This window comes from Neovison vison, chromosome 4 (genome assembly GCF_020171115.1).
Source record: "Neovison vison isolate M4711 chromosome 4, ASM_NN_V1, whole genome shotgun sequence".
NCBI lineage: Eukaryota > Metazoa > Chordata > Mammalia > Carnivora > Mustelidae > Neogale > Neogale vison.
Window position 1 is genome coordinate 161,711,390 of NC_058094.1, and position 18,355 is coordinate 161,729,744.

An 18,355-nucleotide genomic window follows, 5' to 3' on the forward strand; every position below is an offset into this window, starting at 1 on the left:
CCGGGGCAGGGAGGGGGGGTGGTGGGACAAGGACAGGGACAAGGGAGGGAGTGGGAGAGAGAGCAAGATGATAAACAACAATTAAAGTTTCTTCTCCCTTCTTCCCACACTTGCAGATTTTTGAGGGGCAGCTTCCAACCTTGCTGACGTTCCCAACATCAAGTTTTAAAGACATGCTCAAGAGCCCCACAAAACTCAGTATGTTGACACACTAGAAACTTTCTCAGTCTCTGATGGCAGCTCTAAACCTGGGATGTGGAAGAGTTGCCTGTGAATGCTGCTCTTAAAAAGAACTCTATAGCCCTAGGAGCTGTCCCCTCTCCCTCCTAAGCCCCCAGGGAGAAAAACTGTGGTTGCCCGGCCATATCCACCCAACCCACAGGCCAGTGGTCCCCTGGAGTCCAGCTCAGGACCCCCCGGCACTGGCTGGGGAAACCATCACAGACTTTTGTTTGTAAATATTTCTGACCTGTTTGTTCAAATGTGCCAAATAATATCAGAAAAAAATCAAAAAAGTAATGGCTTTTTTTTTTCCAATTTATTTATTTTCAGAAAAACAGTATTCATTATTTTTTCACCACACCCAGTGCTCCATGCAAGCCGTGCCCTCTATAATACCCACCATCTGGTACCCCAACCTCCCACCCCCCCGCCACTTCAAACCCCTCAGACTGTTTTTCAGAGTCCATAGTCTCTCATGGTTCACCACCCCTTCCAATTTACCCAAAAGCACATACCCTCTCCAATGTCCATAACCCTCCCCCCCTTCTCCCAACCCCCCTCCCCCCAGCAACCCACAGTTTGTTTCGTGAGATTAAGAGTCACTTATGGTTTGTCTCCCTCCCTATCCCATCTTGTTTCATGGATTCTTCTTGGCTTTTTTTTTTTTTTAAGTTCAAAGAAACATTTCATGTGAGGCACAGGTGAAGTGAAATAGGACCTTATTTTATATCCCCAATCGAGGAATGAGATAGATGATTTATATAAGGAAAACTTTTTCCTAAAAGCAGAAATTAAAGTTTACTTAAGCTTTACTTCATAAGTGTAGTGCAGTATTAGCTTGTAAACTGACGTTGATATTTACTAGGTTCATGTTCTGTAATAGTAATTTGATTTAAATTTAAATACTAGGGTGGAGATTAAAGTTCTGCTAATAATTTAGTCTTATTTTTAAAATGTAATCCAAGAAGATATAACTTTTAATAACTTAGATTCTTTTGGTAACAACACAGCCTTCCTTAGTTAATGTTGTTAGCCTAGCAACAAATTTATCCACTGATTAAATATCTTAGATAACAATATGAAAAGATTTAGAAAACATTGCAGTATATTATTGATTTTATTTCCCTCCTAAAAAGAGATTTCCTTGGGTTTCCTTTCTCCAACCAATCCTTTAGCCTAGAATCCAAAGCCTTTTAATAATCTGGTTATTTTCTTTCTCCTTCCCTCCTTCCTTTCCCCCCTCCTCCTTCCCTCCCTCCCTCCCACCCTCCTTCTTTCCTTCCTTCCTTACCTCCTCTTTTTTCTCTTATTAATGTCCTTATGAGCTTGGATCCATCTCTTTATGTCCCTATACCTTTCCTCATGTTATTTCCTTTTTCTAGAATGATTCTCTAACCCCCTCACTCTGCCCATTTCCATCCTTCTTATCCTCCAGAGTCTAAACAGAAATTTGCCATCAATTTCAGTTCTTCCCATTGGATTTTCATATACAGAGGGTTAATGTATGGCCTCTATTGTGCCTGCTTGTATTTCTTAATGCCCCTCAGTAGAAGACATTTTCTCTGTCTTATTCTTTATCATGGTCATACCCCCCCCAACTACACCTGGCATAGCCTCCATGTTTTAAAACAAAAAACTAATTCCCTGAACAAACCCCCCAACCTTCCAATGAACAAGACAGAAATCATCAGAGCAATAACTTAAAAATTTTTTCTCAGTCATCTGCTGTGGTCTGCTAACATAGAGATGGAGTTTTCTTTAGTGCATACAGATACAATTGCAATACAGAAAAGTAAACCTTTAGATCTCAACCACATAGACCTGTCAAGTAAAATGAGCAACTTGAATAATCATACCAAGCCGAATTCCCAGAAGTCCTCCTCACCCTGGGTCTCCAGATCACTACCATCCCATACAACTATGGGGATGTGTCTCTGAAAATTGAATTGACTAAATGTGTCCATTTGTCTGATTTGGTTTGCCTAATCAATACAAAACAGGTTTACTACAAGGACCTTTCGAAAGTGTTCTTGTCTATTCCCCTAAAAATCTTAGACCTTAATCTGTTTTCATAGGATCAGCTACTTGAACTCTTCTTTATTTTCCAGAGTCTTCCATTTGGCTTATGAAACACTCCACCAAGTTACCTAAAGGTAGATATTAATTTACTCACAGAAACTGAACTGTTTTCCCCTTAATTAAACATTGCCTTCTCAACCGCATTATATGCTTTTCAAATGAAAAAGACAAAACAAAACAAAACAAAACAAAGCCCCTTCCATTTGCTGAAAGGGTTGAGGACTTTTATGAAGCATTTCAACTGATTTGTCAGAAAGCAATATGCACTACAGCTGTTCTCTACCCCTAAAGCTGGCCTCTCAGATTTTTTCCAGTGCCTTTTTTTTCAACTCTCTCCCCGCCTTCAGGCATACTTTTCTTCTCTGTTATTGCTCTTTCTTGCTTTCTCTCTGCCTGCACCCTTTCATTCCCAACTCCTCACTTGTGTGTCCCAGAGGGGGGAGGCAGGGGTGTGAGTGGAGAGCACAGTCACTTTGGCACACATCCATATCCCTAATGGGCATCAGAATAATTCACTAATAATCACTCAAATGTAACCAGAGCATTCAACACAGAAGAAAATGTGTAAGTACATTTTCTAAACAAGCTATCCTGCCCTCTATGAGGTTAAAAAAAAAAAAAAAAAAAAAAAAAGGTACACTGCTTGGGGAAAATAACATATACCTCAGATCTCCTACTGGATATAAACCAATGTGTTTCAGAAGTCTAGATTTTTCTGCCTAAGCTTCAGAACTTGGAGTACAGTTTTCATATTCTTAAAACACCAAGTTTAAGAGACATTAACTTGAAATCAGGACATTTTATGGATTAAGATCTTGTTTTTCATCAGTATTAACTGTTTTATGTTCTTTCTCAGGAGTAAATTAAGAAAACAAATCAAAGACAATGCTCAACCTTTCAAAAATGAAAACTAAAATGCTTGATCTTAGAATTATAAGTGAGTGCCTTTGGTTCAAGGTAGAAAGGGAAGGGGTCAGAATGAAATGACAGTGACCTCCCCTGAGAATTTATAGGTTCATAAGTGTCAGGGGTATCACAGAGTTATATCCAAAGCTAGAGAAGAGAGCCAGGCAACAGGTGTGGCATCTTCCTTATAAAATGTGGGATATTGGGGGGGGTGCCTGGGTGGGTCAGTGAGTTAAGCCTCTGCCTTCAGCCCAGGTCATGGGATCGAGCCCCACATAGGGCTCTCTGCTCAGCAGGGACCCTGCTTCCCCCTATCTCTCTGCCTGCTATTCTGCTTACTTGTGATCTCTCTCTGTCAAATAAGTAAAATAAAAACCTAAAAAAAAATTTTTTTTTTAAATGCAGTATATTGGGTGCCTGGGTGGCTCAGTTATTAAGCATCTGCCTCCAGCTCAGGTCATGATCCCAGGGTCCTGGGATTGAGCCCAACATCGGGCTCCCTGCTTAGCAGGGAGTCTGCTTCTCCCTCTCCCACTCCTCCTGCTTGTGTTCCCCCTCTCACTGACTCTTTCTGTGTGTCATATAAATAAATAAAATCTTTAAAAAAATGTATATCTATCTATCTATCTGTCCTCTATGCTTTTATATATTTATTCATCAGTGCTTATAACATTCTAGGCACTGTGTGGATTCTGAAGATGTGGGGAGGAAGAAAACAAAGTACCCATCCTCCTGATCCCTGCCTCCTAGTGGAAGAAGACTGAGAAAGGAGAAATAACCAGATAAATGGTATGGCAGATGGTGATAAGCACTAAGAAGGTAGGAGCTGTTTCTTTAAAGAGATTAATTTTAAAAGCTCTCACAGAGATGACATTTGAGCAGAGACCTGAAGGGAATGAATGAATGAGTCACGTAAATAACTGTGGGAAGACTATCTCGGGCAGTGAGAACAGCAAGTGCAAAGGCCCTGAGGCTTGTCGAGTATATTTCAGGAATAGCAAGGAGACCTGTGAGGCTGGAGCAGAGTAATTGAAGGTGAACCAAATATGAAGTAAGAAAGTCAGAGTGGAGACAGGGCACATCCCATAGAAGGCTGTAAGCATTTAAATGGGCTCTGGATTTCACTCTAGATGAGATGGGAAGGATTTAGATGGCTCTGAGAAAAGAAGAGGCATAACCTTAAATATTTTAAAAGGATCATATGGCTGCATATGTAGAATAGACTAAGATAGCACTGGTAAAAGTGGTCATAGGTGTGCACCTTGAAGATAGAGCTACCAAGATTCAATAGATAGATTGGTGCAAAGGATGGAAGTGGGTGGGGGCAGCGAGAGTAAGAAGGAAAGAAGATCCCAAGGTTCTTGGCCTGAGCAATGGAAAGAGAGAGTCACCAGTTATTGCAATTTAGGATACAACTGAGTCAGGAGAGGGGTTTCTTTTTTTCCCTCCTTTCCTTTTATTATTTTTTTAGTGAGAGAAATTACACCATAATAATTCTGATGGTTATGATCCAATAGCGAAAGAAAAAAGTTACTGATACTGGAGTGTTATCCTCAAGTAAGGGAGAAAGGACAGGATTGGCTTTGGTTAAGAAGCTGGGAAATTCAACTATAGGAACAGAAGTCAAGATAGATATTGGTGGGTTGTTAGAGGTGGTATTGGGAAGTTGCATTTTCTTCCATTTGGTTCTATTTTCTCTGGTCTTTGATGAAGAATTAGGATAAAGGATGTTTCTCACTATCCCCCTCACTTTACCCTGACCCAGTTATCACCTCTATACCACCATCCAAACCCTTTCCTATGCCCCGCCCCCCCAATAGCTTGTCCATAACCAGCAAGCTATTCCCTCCTCCCACTTATTTAGTGTTTTCTTTCAGCCCATCCTTGCCCTTCTCTACTTGGATCTACATGGCTGGGGCTGGGAGATTGCAAACATACTTCTGCAGGCCCCCTGCCAGTTGCCTTCCTTCTGCCAATAGAAGACAGTGTGGAGAACAGAAGGTGGGAGGGAGGGAGCAGTTTCTTGCTTCTGGCTCTGATGGTGTGGTAGTTGTTGGCAGTTGTGGCCGTGGGAATCAGAGAACTCTGGACCCTGGCAGCCCAGCCAGGGCAGCACCGTCTTAGTGGTTCTAGCCTGGGTGAAATGAATCCCAGACTGACTGTGACAGTTTCTCCAGTAGCACAGCAGCAAGGGCTGGCTTATGGGCATCAGCAGCTTCTGATCCCTGAGAATCCACTTATCCCTTGTACCGCTTCAGCCACCTCCTCTCTCCTTTCGTTCCTCTCATCCTGCCAGACATATTGTAACTAGTTCCTTGAATAAAATTCCCACTGTAGGAAAGACACTAAACAGCTTCTCTTTTCTTGACCACCAGTCTCTGTATGATACACAACCAACACCCTCAACCCCCTTTTCAAGGCTTTCCTCCATCTCCTGCCTTAATTAAAATGGACCTTTTCCTCAATGACACTTGCTTTTCAACACACTCATAGGTCACTGTTTATTATCTCGTGCCTCAACTATTCCAGGTCCAGGATAGAGTGTTAATATTGTCATCTCTTCTTATTGCTGCAGACTTCCTGCCTGTTTTCTCAAATCCTGCTCATTTAGACCAATTCTTTTTGATTTTACTAATCTTTACCATCCCATCTGTACTGAAGTACAGTACTTTCTTTAATGAAAGGTTTTGGCATCAAGCCCCAAACCTGGTTTTTATCATCCAAGTCCTGTTGAAAGCCTGAATGATCTCCGTATCTGCATGGATGACCTACTGACCCATCCAGCATCCTCTGCTTTCAGGTGTTTTTGTTTTGTTTTGTTTTGTTTTGTTTTTGTTTTTTTGTTTTTTTTCCCTCTCTCAAGTTCTTTCCCACTCCATTTTGGCCCCTCATTCTTGTCATTGCTTCTATTTTACCCTTTTCATAACCAAACTCACTAATTCCCCTTCTTATTCACAAATCCTCCTACCTCTCCTACCTTTAGCATACTGGATTGGGTACCTCTTGGCCTTCTTTCAACCTCATCAGCACTCCCAGTGGGTTGAGCCCTCTCTTTTCTCATACTTAGTCATTAGATTTTTTTTTTTCTGTCTCTCCTCATTTTCCTCCTGAGATAACCTCATTCTATGATTCATGGTTTCAATAGCATTCTTGTTGATATCTTAACTCTCTTACTATCTTTTCATTGATAAAGGTCCAGCAAAACCCCAATCCTGAGTTATACAACTCTTTTTCCATGCCTGTACCCGCATAGGTAAACATAGCTAGGGAGGAAAAAAAAATCACATAAAATAGCAAAGTGGTTAATTCCTTTAAAACTTCAGAAGCCCAATCTCAAACATGCTATGAACTTAACCAACTCTGACTATTTTAATATCTCTAGTCTACACTATCTCACTTTTTCCAATGACTTAAATTTATTTTTTTAATTTCCTTAAGTCTTTGGCCCATCCTTGAGCACCTTTGCTTTTAGCACGTAGTGATCTCACATGTTAATTCATAGAGCAAAATAGATGTCCTAATAGGGGCTCTCCTCAGTTTCTTGATAGCAAATGCACTAACCCATATATAGATGCCTATCTTTCTTACTTCCTGACTGTCACCAGAAAGGGGCTGTGAAAGATTATTTTTTCCACTTTTGCTTTAATTTCATCTCTTCACAATTCTCAGAAACCTACCACTCTTTATTAATGCTTTTCTCTGTTTTTCATCTCAAGTTTTCCAGATATTTCTTCCCTTTTAGAAAATTTGAGATAAAAGTACATAACATAAAATTAACTATTTTAAAGTATGTAACTGAGTGACAGTCAGTACATTCACAGTGTTGGGCAACCATCTCTTCATTCTAGCTCCAAATATTTCATCACCCCAAAAGAAAACCTGTTTCCACTAAGCAATCATTCCCCATTTCTCCTTCCCTATAGCCCTGGGCAACCACTAATCTGCTTTCTAGTTCTGTGGATTTATATATTCTGGGTATGTCACAGAATCCTGCAATATAGGACCTCTGTGCCTGGCTTTTTTTTTACTTAGTACAATATTTTTGAAGTCCACTCAAATTGTAGTATGTATCAATACTTCATTCCTTTTTGTAACTGAATAATATTCTTTGTAGGAATATACCACATTTTATTTATCTGTTCATAATCCAATGGACATTTGGGCTTTCCCACCTTTTGGCTACTGTGAACAGTGTTGCTATAAACTGTCTATAAGTTTTTGTGTTAAACACTTGTGTTCAGTTCCACTGGATATATAGGAGTGAAATTGCTGGGTCATATGGTAATTCTATGCTTGACTTTTTCAGGAATTGTCATTTTCCATAGTAGCTTCCCATCAAATTTTGAACATGCTCATATCTCTCTAACTGGAAAAACAAAATCTAAACCCTATGCCCTTCTTCAGCTACTAATCTTTCTCTCATCTCCTCTAAGAGCAACTTGTTGGAAAAAAGTTGTTTATAGGCTTATCCTTTTCTCCCCAGATACCAAATGTTGACATTCCTCCAGACCCAGGCCTATGTAATTTTCTCTTCTTTTCTCTATTGTTTCCTCCATTGATTCTGGCATCCCTCCAATTTGTTTCCCAAACTGCAGCCAGTGTGACCTTTTCAAAATGCGAATCTGATCATGCCACCCTTGTTTTAAATAATCAGAAGATTTCTCTTGCTCTTGGATAAAATAAAAATTCCTAACCTAGCTGACCCTTCCTGGTCTCATTCCACTTCCTTTCTAGTTATTCCTCCCACCAGGTGTTCTGTTCCTCTAGAAACCCAGCCATATGTCCTCCTTCCCCCCCATAGGCTTTGTTCTCACATTTTCTCCTCCAAGACAAGACCTTTCTCTACCACCATATCTTTAATTTTTAATTTCCATTCTTCACATTTTTGTTTATCCAGCAGTTCTTTGAAGCCATCCTTGACTTCCACGATTTGGTAAAATCTCTGTTCTTATGGCACTGCTGTCTCGGTCAGTTCAAGCTGCTATAACAAAAATATGGTGCCTTAAAAAATAAACATTATTTCTCACAATTTTGGAGGCTGAGAAGTCTAAGATCAAGGCAAAGGCTTATCCCATCTGGTAAGATCCCACTTTCTGGCTTGCAGATAGCCACCTTCTTGCTGTTATCCCCACATTGCCAAAAAAGGAAGCAAACTTTCTTATGTCTCTTATATCTCTTTTTATAAGGACACTAACCCCATTCATTTCATCTCTGTGACCAAAGTACCACCCCAAAGCCCCACCTCCAGGTACCATCACATTGGGGATTGGGCATATAAATTTTGAGGGACACAGACATTCATCCCATAGCAACCATAATAAATCGGCTGAATGGTGATCCTCCAAAATTCATATGTAAAATTCCTAATCCCCGGTAACTCAGATTATGACTGTATTTGGAGACAGGGCCTTTAAGGAAGAAATTATGGTAAAATAAGATCATATGGGTGGGATTTAATACAATGTGTTCTTATAATAAGAGGAAATTAGGGCACAGATAACATACAGACCAAGGAGGGAGGTAATCATGTGAATATACAGGGAGAAGCCTGTTATCTCCAAGCAAAGAAGACACCTCAGAAGAAACCAAACCTGTTGGCACCTTGACCTTGGACTTCTACCCTCAAGAACTGTGAAACAATAAATTTCTGTTGTTTAAGCCACCATGTGTGGTATTTTGTTATAGGAGCCCTAGCAAACTAATACAATCACCGAGAGTCTTTCTGTTTTGATCTTCAAAGTCACCTTGTAGTTCAAGATGCAGCTGGGGGGGAAAAAAAAAAACAAAAAAATGCGAAAAGATAAAAAGGACTCTGTTCCCAAATAAGTCATTTTCCCTTAAACAGCTCTCCTAGAAGTCACACACAACACTCACTTCATTGGCCAGATGTTGATCTCATGACCACGCTTAGATGCAAAAAAGGGTTGGGAAATGTAATTTCTCTGGCTCACTGCTACCCTCAATAAAACTCTTAAGATCGCTCTTGCTAAGGAAGAAAGAGATACTAGAAACTGTATGGCAGCTAGCAATCTCTGCTATAAGTGGCTAAATGTCAGTATAACCCTGGAATTAGAAATAATTGATGAAGCAAAATAAACCCATAGTATTAATTAATTTGAGGGTAATATATAAACACAATCTATGTATTTTTCTTTTTTTAATGCTTTAGAGAATTTGGTATATTGGAGTTTCCAGTGCATTAGTTTTGTGATTCGCATTTAAATTGTATAATTACATAATTTGTTAAACTTTTTATTTTAATTTCAAAGGTATGGAAGAGTGTACTAAGTTTATAAATAGTACCAAGGCATTTTAAAAGAACTTAAATTTCATATTTCAAAGTTAAATTAATTGGATGCCCTAAGATTTACTTAAGTACTTAGAAAGATTTTACTTATTAGACAATTTTGGATCTTTTAAAAATCAAGTATTTTAAATTTATAAATTTAATTTAAAATGTTTAAACAATTTTAATTAATTAGGTTTAAAGATCCCCTTGAAAGTGGTTGCCGAAATAAGCTACACTGTTAATAGAATAATAAGATTCCTAAGTTGAATGTAAAAGATTAAGGAAAAATTAAGTTGGATCCATAATATGTCAAATATTAATTGAAAATCCAAAAGAATCGTTAATGGTTTTTTCTGTGCATAGAAACTGCCCTCAAAGACACTAGAAAAACTTCACATTGACAGGCACATGTTTGTGAAAGACTCAGATGAGTCAGATGATGAGTTCTGAGTATTTGGGTTCGTTGGAATTTTTGGAGCAAAAGAATGTCATGATCATGTTTTTGTTTCACAAGATAATTCGGATGGCAGTGAAATGTCCATTCCTACTTTTTTGCCAGGTGATCCCTTCTCAATTCTTCAAGCCCCAGCTCCAAGGTCACCTCCTCCATGAAATCTGAACCAATACACAGCCCCCAAGCAGCACTGAGGGCATCTGTCCAGTATGGTATTGCATTTTGCTCATCCTATATTATGACCATTATCTTTTATTGAGGTTATTTGTGTCTGTGTCCTCTAGAAAGCCACGAGGCAATACTGCCTTATTCATTTTTAGATTTTTTTCGTGTGCCTAACATGGAACCAGATACATCATAGTCCTACAATATATATTTCGATTGGACAGAATGCAACTCCGATGCAAAACTTAGGACTTGATTCTGAATTCAGAGTAGAACATCCCACCCAAGTATAGACATCACATGGCACTGTACCTCAGAAGCAGATGATGTCTTTTTTTTCTGCCATTTTCTAACTTTTATGGCAATCATAATTAAATAAATAAATAGCTAGGTATGATCATTAATTATTTATGTCCAAGACATATCTAGCACCACAGAAACAGAACTGGCTCTTCCAGAATTTCCTATCAACAGGTTTTCAGCTGTGTACTCACTTGCAAATGATTACACATTCGCAGGAAAGAAATGTGTTTTAGTTGGAAAAAGTCCCAGCAGGCCCATTGGGTGGGCATTTGATTCCTTGATAAAAAGCCAAGTCCTGCTGTCTGGAAAGGAGGAAATTAGAAAAGGGGCAAAGGACCATTTGCTTCGGGGCCTGAAATAACACCAATTTCAGCAAGAACTATGAGCAGCAAGATAGCTGAATTAAACAGTGGAAAGAAAAATTGCTAAGACTTCTTTAGCTATGAAATAACTTAGAAAATAACTTCAAAATAATTTCCCAACCCATGACAATATTTTGACCAAGAATATATTGAAAGGCCATTTAGCAAGATGTTCCGGAGGACTTGAACACAGTAAAAGATCTAATCTTTTTAGATCCAGGGGAGATAAATAAATATCAATCCAATAACACACAACCTTTCAGGTACCTTTTAATCCTGAGATTATATTTTGTGTGTGTGAGTTATTTTCTTTGTGTATATATGTAGGTGTCTCTTCCCATCCCATCTCAATCTCTCGCTCTTTTAATTATACTGTAAAAATCAAGCCAGCAGGAACTGCTTCTTAACATTTAATCATTATTCACCCTAGCTGTTGTAAATTTCTTTTTCTTCCCTTTTCATGGAGAAATTTTTCTTTCTATTGCCTATACTTCTTCCCAGCACATTAATTATCTTTCCTGTGACAAGCCCCTAATCCATTTTTTTCCCCATGAAATCTGTAGCACTTAATGAAGATTATTCTCACTTTGTAAAGGCTTTAGAAGGGACTTTTCAGATCCTGTCTAAATGAGGGCCTCTTAAGTCATATGATGAGCTAAGATTGGAGCCCTAGTCTCTCAGATTTGATTAGCAGGTCCCGATGGCTTGCTCCTACTTTGCTCAGCTCTGTGATTTTAGCAAGAAAAAAAGCAAAAAGAAAACAAGAGTAGCTATCTGGATAATAGCAGGAACAAGTCGGAGAGGCGAACATTCACCTGCCATACGCACTAAACTGAATACAGTCATTAGCTACAGATGCCTGGTAATTCAAAATGGGGGCCTTTTTTGCCTCTTATCCTAAGTAGCCTCAGTGTTGAGACCAGTATGTATAAATAATAGCCTATTCATCTTCCACTGGAGCTTAGAATTAGTGATTCTACCATGTGGTTTTCCCTTCCTGTATCTTCATGACCTTTCTGCCTTTTAAACAATCAGCACTTCATGATTATGGTATGCTTAGGTCTGCTTCCACTATGCTCCCTCAAGAAGAAAAAATATATAATGCATCAAATCCCAGTTCTGAGAAAACAGGGTCCAGGTCTAAAAAGCAGATGTCATTGTGACTGTCACTAAGGAGGTCTGATGACAGTCTCCCTTCTTCTCTCACAACTCGGGGGGGAAGCCATATTGCAGCCTTACCCTGTCAGAAACAGAGACACCTTACCAGATGTTAGTTAGATTTGGAGTTGTCATCACTCAAATAGTCCCCCAAATTAGTGACAAATACACACCCAGGGGTTTTAAATCCGGGCTATGCATCTGGCAATTATGGGCTGCCCATGGCTGGGATGGTAAAATCAAAGTCTGGGAACAAGAGTCCATGATTCTGAAATCAATGTAAAGAATAAAGAATAAGCAAAGTGATGGCTTTTTTCAGTAACAGTGAATAAACTGGCTTCTTCTGAACCCCTCTGAATCCGATGAGATAGGAATAATAATGACAAAGACAACAGTAACAATTGACATTACCCAGTGTACTAAGGTGTACGTCTCACTAATTCTTTGAGTCATCATAAGGAAGGTCTTTTAAATTACGGCTTCCATGTAAAATGTATATGGGAAGGAACTTGTAAATTTGTGTTAACTCTCCCAAAGTCTTATATTTTAGAAGTAGAAAAATTGCGTTTTGAGGATTGTGTCAGTGTGTATGTCAGAGCTGTACTCTTAGTTACTTCTTCTTCTCCACTGGGGCCTTATCGTCCTAGGGCCCTGACCCTACCAGAGCTCCAGAGAGAACTTTGCCCACATCCCTCCTTCCAAGTCATATATATGACCCAGATAATATACGGTCATATAGTATATGGTCATATAATATATGGTCATAATATATGACCCAGAACACAAACAAACAGAAATACTACCTCCTGTAAAAAGTCCATCCTTAGCCTGATGCCCAAGGCTATCAAGATCCTGGCATATAGCCTGAAACCTTTTATCTTCCAGCCCTCACACACACTTTCCTCTGCCTAGAAAATTATTTTATTCCCCTTTCTCTGCCCCACCTCAAAGTTGGCTTCACTTGGAGACTCTTATTTTTGCTTCAGATACCCTAAAACTTACTTCCTCTAACAAGTCTTCCCCGAGCCCCTAATCTAAGTGAGAAATCCCTATAAGGGTCTCCTATGGCCCTATATATTTTGCTTATTATAACATTTATCATCATTCATCATATTTTCTTTTATCCTTTCTTCCTTTCTAGATTATAAAGACCCTGAAAAGTGTTAAATCGTATTTGCCTTATTTCCCAATACATGGTAGACCCTATATAAATAATTGCTGAATTTACGAGCTAGTAAATAAATGATGAAGCAACACATCTCTTGGCAGGACAGACCAATTCTGAAATACCTTTTACAGATAAAAGATAGAAGTGTTCTTTTCCTGAAAACCCTAAAAAGCAAGATCGGTAGTTATCTATCTAAGATGGGCTTAGAGTCCTTTCTAGGTCCCTTCTAGTCCCCTAATCCACTTACCCCCCCCTTTTTTTAAAGATTTATTTATGTATTTGACAGACAGAGATTACAAGTAGACAGAGAGGCAGGCAGAGAGAGAGAGGAGGAAGCAGGCTGAGCAGAGAGCCACATATGGGGCTCGATCCCAGGACTCTGGGATCATGACCCGAGCCAAAGGCAGAGGCTTTAACCCACTGAGCCACCCAGGTCCCCCCACGTACCGCTTTTTTAATAGCAAAACTGCCAACACAATCTTTGGATGAATAATAGCATTGTTGTCATTATTTCACCACTGCAGTGGTGCCTACAATGGACGTGAATAGTGGGACTGGCCTTCGTCTTAATCAAGCACTAAACACCACTTGTCTCCAGGTGTGATGGCAACCATTCCACTTCTCAGCATTATTGCCATTAGACAAAAGAGGCAATAGACTTCTGTTAAGTAGAAGTCTTTAATCTGTATAATTTCACCCTCACTGCTGATTAATTTACTAACCTTACCTCCTTTGTTCCAGGGCATACAGATTAAAAAGAAAAAAAAGTTGAACTCACATGTTACCTATGTGAATTCTGCACAAATATTTTACTATGTTTATCTGACAGAGATAACTAATTCACAATATGCCACTTGAAACAATTACCTCTGCTAATGCTATTGATTCATCTGCAGGTTCTCATAGAATCAGAATAACTGGACTGAACAATTCAGTAGATACTTTTTAACACAGAATATTCAGCACCCTTTTCTAGATTGATTAGGGGCCATCGTGTATGGAAATTTATACTATTATTTTTCCATATGACCAAACATAGGACTCAACAGCTTACCATTGAGATCGTAAACTGAAATAGTCAACAAAAATAAAAGGAGGAAAGAAGGAGCATCAGTCGCTAACATAAAATACTCCTAAATTCTCATATTCCCTGAAGGAGCCACTTGAACCCATTTAATTTATGTTAAATGAGAAAACCAAGCCACCAAGAAATGAAAGTCTAATATATTTCAGGAACCAGATAAGTGAATGAATCAACAATGGTCTGTGCCCGTTTTCCTTGGATTAATGTTCAATATCCTTGACAGGGCCGAGGAGGCCCTTCCCTTAACACTCCAGCGTCTTCTCTTAACATCCCTCTCTAGCTGACTACCCACTAGACAGACAAAACTTCTTACCTTTTTTTCAGATGGGTTTTGCATTCTTTTTGTTGGAAACTTCCAGCATGCTGTTCCATCTACCTGCAGCTCTTCCCTCACCTGGGGGTGCTTTAGTTTCAGCTTAAAGAACGCTTCCTCGGGGATGTCTTCCCTGGCCCAGTCAGCTGCTTTTCCTGTGCATCCCCAGTACCTGCATTTCCCAGTACCAGCACCTTGGCCGCCTTCTTCGCGTTGCCTACCTAACTCTAAGTCTCCCGGCAGACTTTATGCTCCAGGACAGGCCATGTCTGTTTAATACTACTCAGGTTTCTTTTTGTTGCAAGTGACAGAAAAGCTGCTGAAACTCACCTAAACTAAAAGAAAGATCTGGTAATTAAACAATTGCCCCCTGAACAACATGAGGGTTAGGAGCATCAACCTCCCACCCACCCCCGGGCAATCAAAAATCCAAGTGTAACTTTGACTCACAAAAACTGAACAAGTAGCTTGCCTATTGATGACCAGAAGCCCTACTGATGACGAGGACTGGTATTTTGTATGCTATATGTATCGCATAGTGTATTCTTACATAAAGTAAGGTAGAAAAAGGAAAAGTGTTATTAAGTAAATCATAAGGAAGAGAAAATGCATTTACGGCACTAAACGGTATTTATTGAAAGAAAAAATCCATGTATAAGTGGACGTGTGCACTTCAAACTTGTGTTATTCAAGGGCCAATAGTACTATGCTTGGTAAAAGATATCCAAAAGCACTATACATAAGATCGCATCACAAGAATATCCAGTGGAAGGTTAATGTATTTTGATGATTACATAATGTCCTGTCCATAATGTCCTTTAGGCTCCTAAGCCTATTCCTAAATGCAGGGAAGCCTAACTCGCAGTTGTGCCTAGAAAAGTCTCACCTTCAAACTCAGGTCTACATTTATTATAGAAGAGCCAATATGTATTCTAAGTAAGGGATGGTATACATATATCTTTATTTGTATGGTAATCTATCTCAGAATTGAGTCATTCTTGTGCCTTTAGTGCCTTGGGGCTAATATCTGCCTTTTGTCTCATCTGAGGCTCTGTACACCTTAACCTGACCTTAATCATCCTGCCTTTGTTTTCCTTCATGCTTGGACCTCAGTGGTGGCATCCCTCTTTGTTTACTTAAAATTACCTTTGATTCTCAGACTTTGGATAAATTCATGCCTGCTGGACTTTTTTCATCTTCTGTTCCATTACTGGCTGGGTTAAAATTGTAAGTCTTAAAAATCTCAAAATCTGGATCAACTTCCATCTGTACAACTGTATTCAATTTAGTTGGGTCCCTTCCCCTAAAGAGATTTGCTCATCCTGAATCATCTTTACATGCTCACTATTCACAGATGAATAGATCTCTTGGACACAGACTTTGTTTTGACCCATAGATTTGCCTGGCCCTTTCTGTTATGGTCTATTTTCTAGCTATTCATTCCAATTGAGATAAATGATAATTTTCCAGAAAATTCTATTCCATTTTGAGCTTCTAGAATTAGTAAATAGAGATACATTAAATAATGACTTCTATTTATAATCTAGCATTAGAAATTTACCACACGGAAAGAATAGAATGTTTATCACACTAATTAGTTTCCCCAGTAGGATGGCACATTGTGCCATTTGACTCTGAAATGCCCTCATAAAAATATTGTAGTCAGGTCAAATACTTCCTTACCCAGGAAAGAAAAGCCTCAATGATTACCACACAGTGTTTTATTAAACACTAATTTCTTTAGTCTCATGAGGACACAGCATAAGCTTTCAATTATATCCTTAATATAATCCCCAGAATGTGCTCATTTTAACATATATTTAAATGTTTGTCCGGCCATTTGTGTTATACTGTTAAACATACCATCCCTAGGTGGCTCTTTCTAAAAATCATAAAAACTTAACAGTTCCAAAACCTGAATGTTGATGTAGTTCCTTATTTTTGTAGTCGACACAGAACTGACAGAAAAACCAAAAAGTAGCCACTAACCTAAATATCTGGAGAGGAGGACTGCTTTTCCATTATGTGTCAAAGTAATAACTCCAGTCACCTGTCCATTTGAATTTCCAAGAGAAAGAATAAGCCACCTTGTTTTTCTTACTGTTTTCAACATGGGCATCTGGCAGGCAAACTATGCTCCTGCATTCATTTGATTTTATATTTGACATCATGCCTATCAGCATTCATCATTACACAAACAATGGATGCCTAATATATATCAGGACAATGCTAAACGCTGCTTATAATGGTCAAACAATCGATCTTGAATCCTAAGTCAATACTCCATCTCACCACTAAAAAAGAAATGCCAGGAGAAATTTTCTTCTCCTATCACTTAGTGATAGAATTGCAGTTGCTTCCCTTTAGTATGGCTCATCTAAGGAAATCAATACATGTCGTCATGGTCATGACTCAGATTCACACTGTAAGTCTCATACATGAAACATCTGATACGTACAGATTTCAGAATTAATTCACTAAACAATTAGGCATGAGAGAACCCGAATAAAAGTTCAGGTCAATGTGTCAGCTTTCTTCACCTTTACTGTTCCTAACTTCTTAACAAGGTATTTTGAATTTGACTGAAGAACCCACAGTTAATTTTATGTAAAATGCTCACAGATGATTCAGGAATATAATAAAGGGATAAACTTTATTTTGCCTCCTTGGGATGACTGAAATGATATCGCCAAAAAGAAGTGCCCCCAGGGCACCTGGGTGGCTCAGTGGGTTAAGCCCCTGCCTTCGGCTCAGGTCATGATCTCAGGGTCCTGGGATCGAGTCCCACATGGGGCTCTCTGCTTGGCAGGACCCTGCTTCCTACTCTCTCTCTCTCTCTCTCTGTGCTTGCCTCTCTGCCAAAATCTTTTTTGTTTAAGATTTTATTTATTTATTTGACAGAGAGAGAGAGATCACAAGTAGGCAGAGAGGCAGGCAGAGAGAGAGAGAGAGAGAGAGAGAAGAAGCAGGCTCCCCACTGAGCAGAGAGCCTGACACGGGGCTCGATCCCAGGACCCTGGGATCATGACCTGAGCTGAAGGCAGAGGCTTTAACCCACTGAGCCACCCAGGTGCCCCTAAATAAATAAAATCTTAAAAAAAAAAAAAAAGTGCCCCAAATGTAGGTATAGGAAAGTTCCAGGGATTTCTCTCTGGAGGGGTAGCTATCATGCAGGACCTGACTCCTTTTGCTTTCTCTCCCCTTGGTCCAATTGCAGCACATCTGTTAAATTTTAGGTTTGGTTCAGGTAAAACACTTAGTAGGGAGAGGCTGAAAATAAGGGCTAAAATAAGGATTGAGATTATCTATGAACGTAAGTTTTGCTTTTTGCCAGGACCACAAATAATAAAGAGGGTATTTTTAAAGGTTAATAATTAAAGGCAACTCCACCCCCCTTTCCCTTTGGTAAATAGGGAAAACAGGCAGTAAGACAGTGCAGTCTGCAATATTGTGGTTCTAAAGGAATGAGTGTGCTAACGTGGCCTCCTCCCTCTTGGAACCAAAACTATATCATTTGGAAAACCTTTATTCATTATGCAGAAGCTAAGAGACACACAATATTCCAGCTGGTTTCTGAGACTAATGTTACTAACAGCCACGTCACCTTCTCTCCCTTTCTCTTCCTCTCAGTCCTCTTTTTAGTTTTCTCTCTTCTCTTGACTATTTTTTTCCCTCCTCCCTCCTTTGATCTGTTCTTTTCTACCTCCCTTCTCCCTCCCTCCCTCCCTTCTTCCTTATTTCCCTTCTTTCTTTCATTCCCTCATTCCTTTTTTTCCTTTTCCTTCCAAAGGAGTGAGTTTCCCATTTCCCATTATTCTTTATTTCCATACCTTATGCTTAGAAAACATTCTT

The 18,355-nt window shown here is 39.3% G+C and overlaps 1 long non-coding RNA gene across 2 annotated transcripts in view; it reads left to right on the top strand.

Annotated features, from left to right (window-relative positions):
• LOC122904827 overlaps nucleotides 1–18,355 on the top strand; it is a 68,485-nt gene that overhangs the window by 41,796 nt on the left and 8,334 nt on the right. For both annotated transcript variants that reach the window (XR_006384267.1, XR_006384268.1), the window contains exon 3: nucleotides 3,886–4,026. This is a non-coding gene — a long non-coding RNA (uncharacterized LOC122904827). The remainder of the gene's footprint in view (nucleotides 1–3,885; nucleotides 4,027–18,355) is intronic.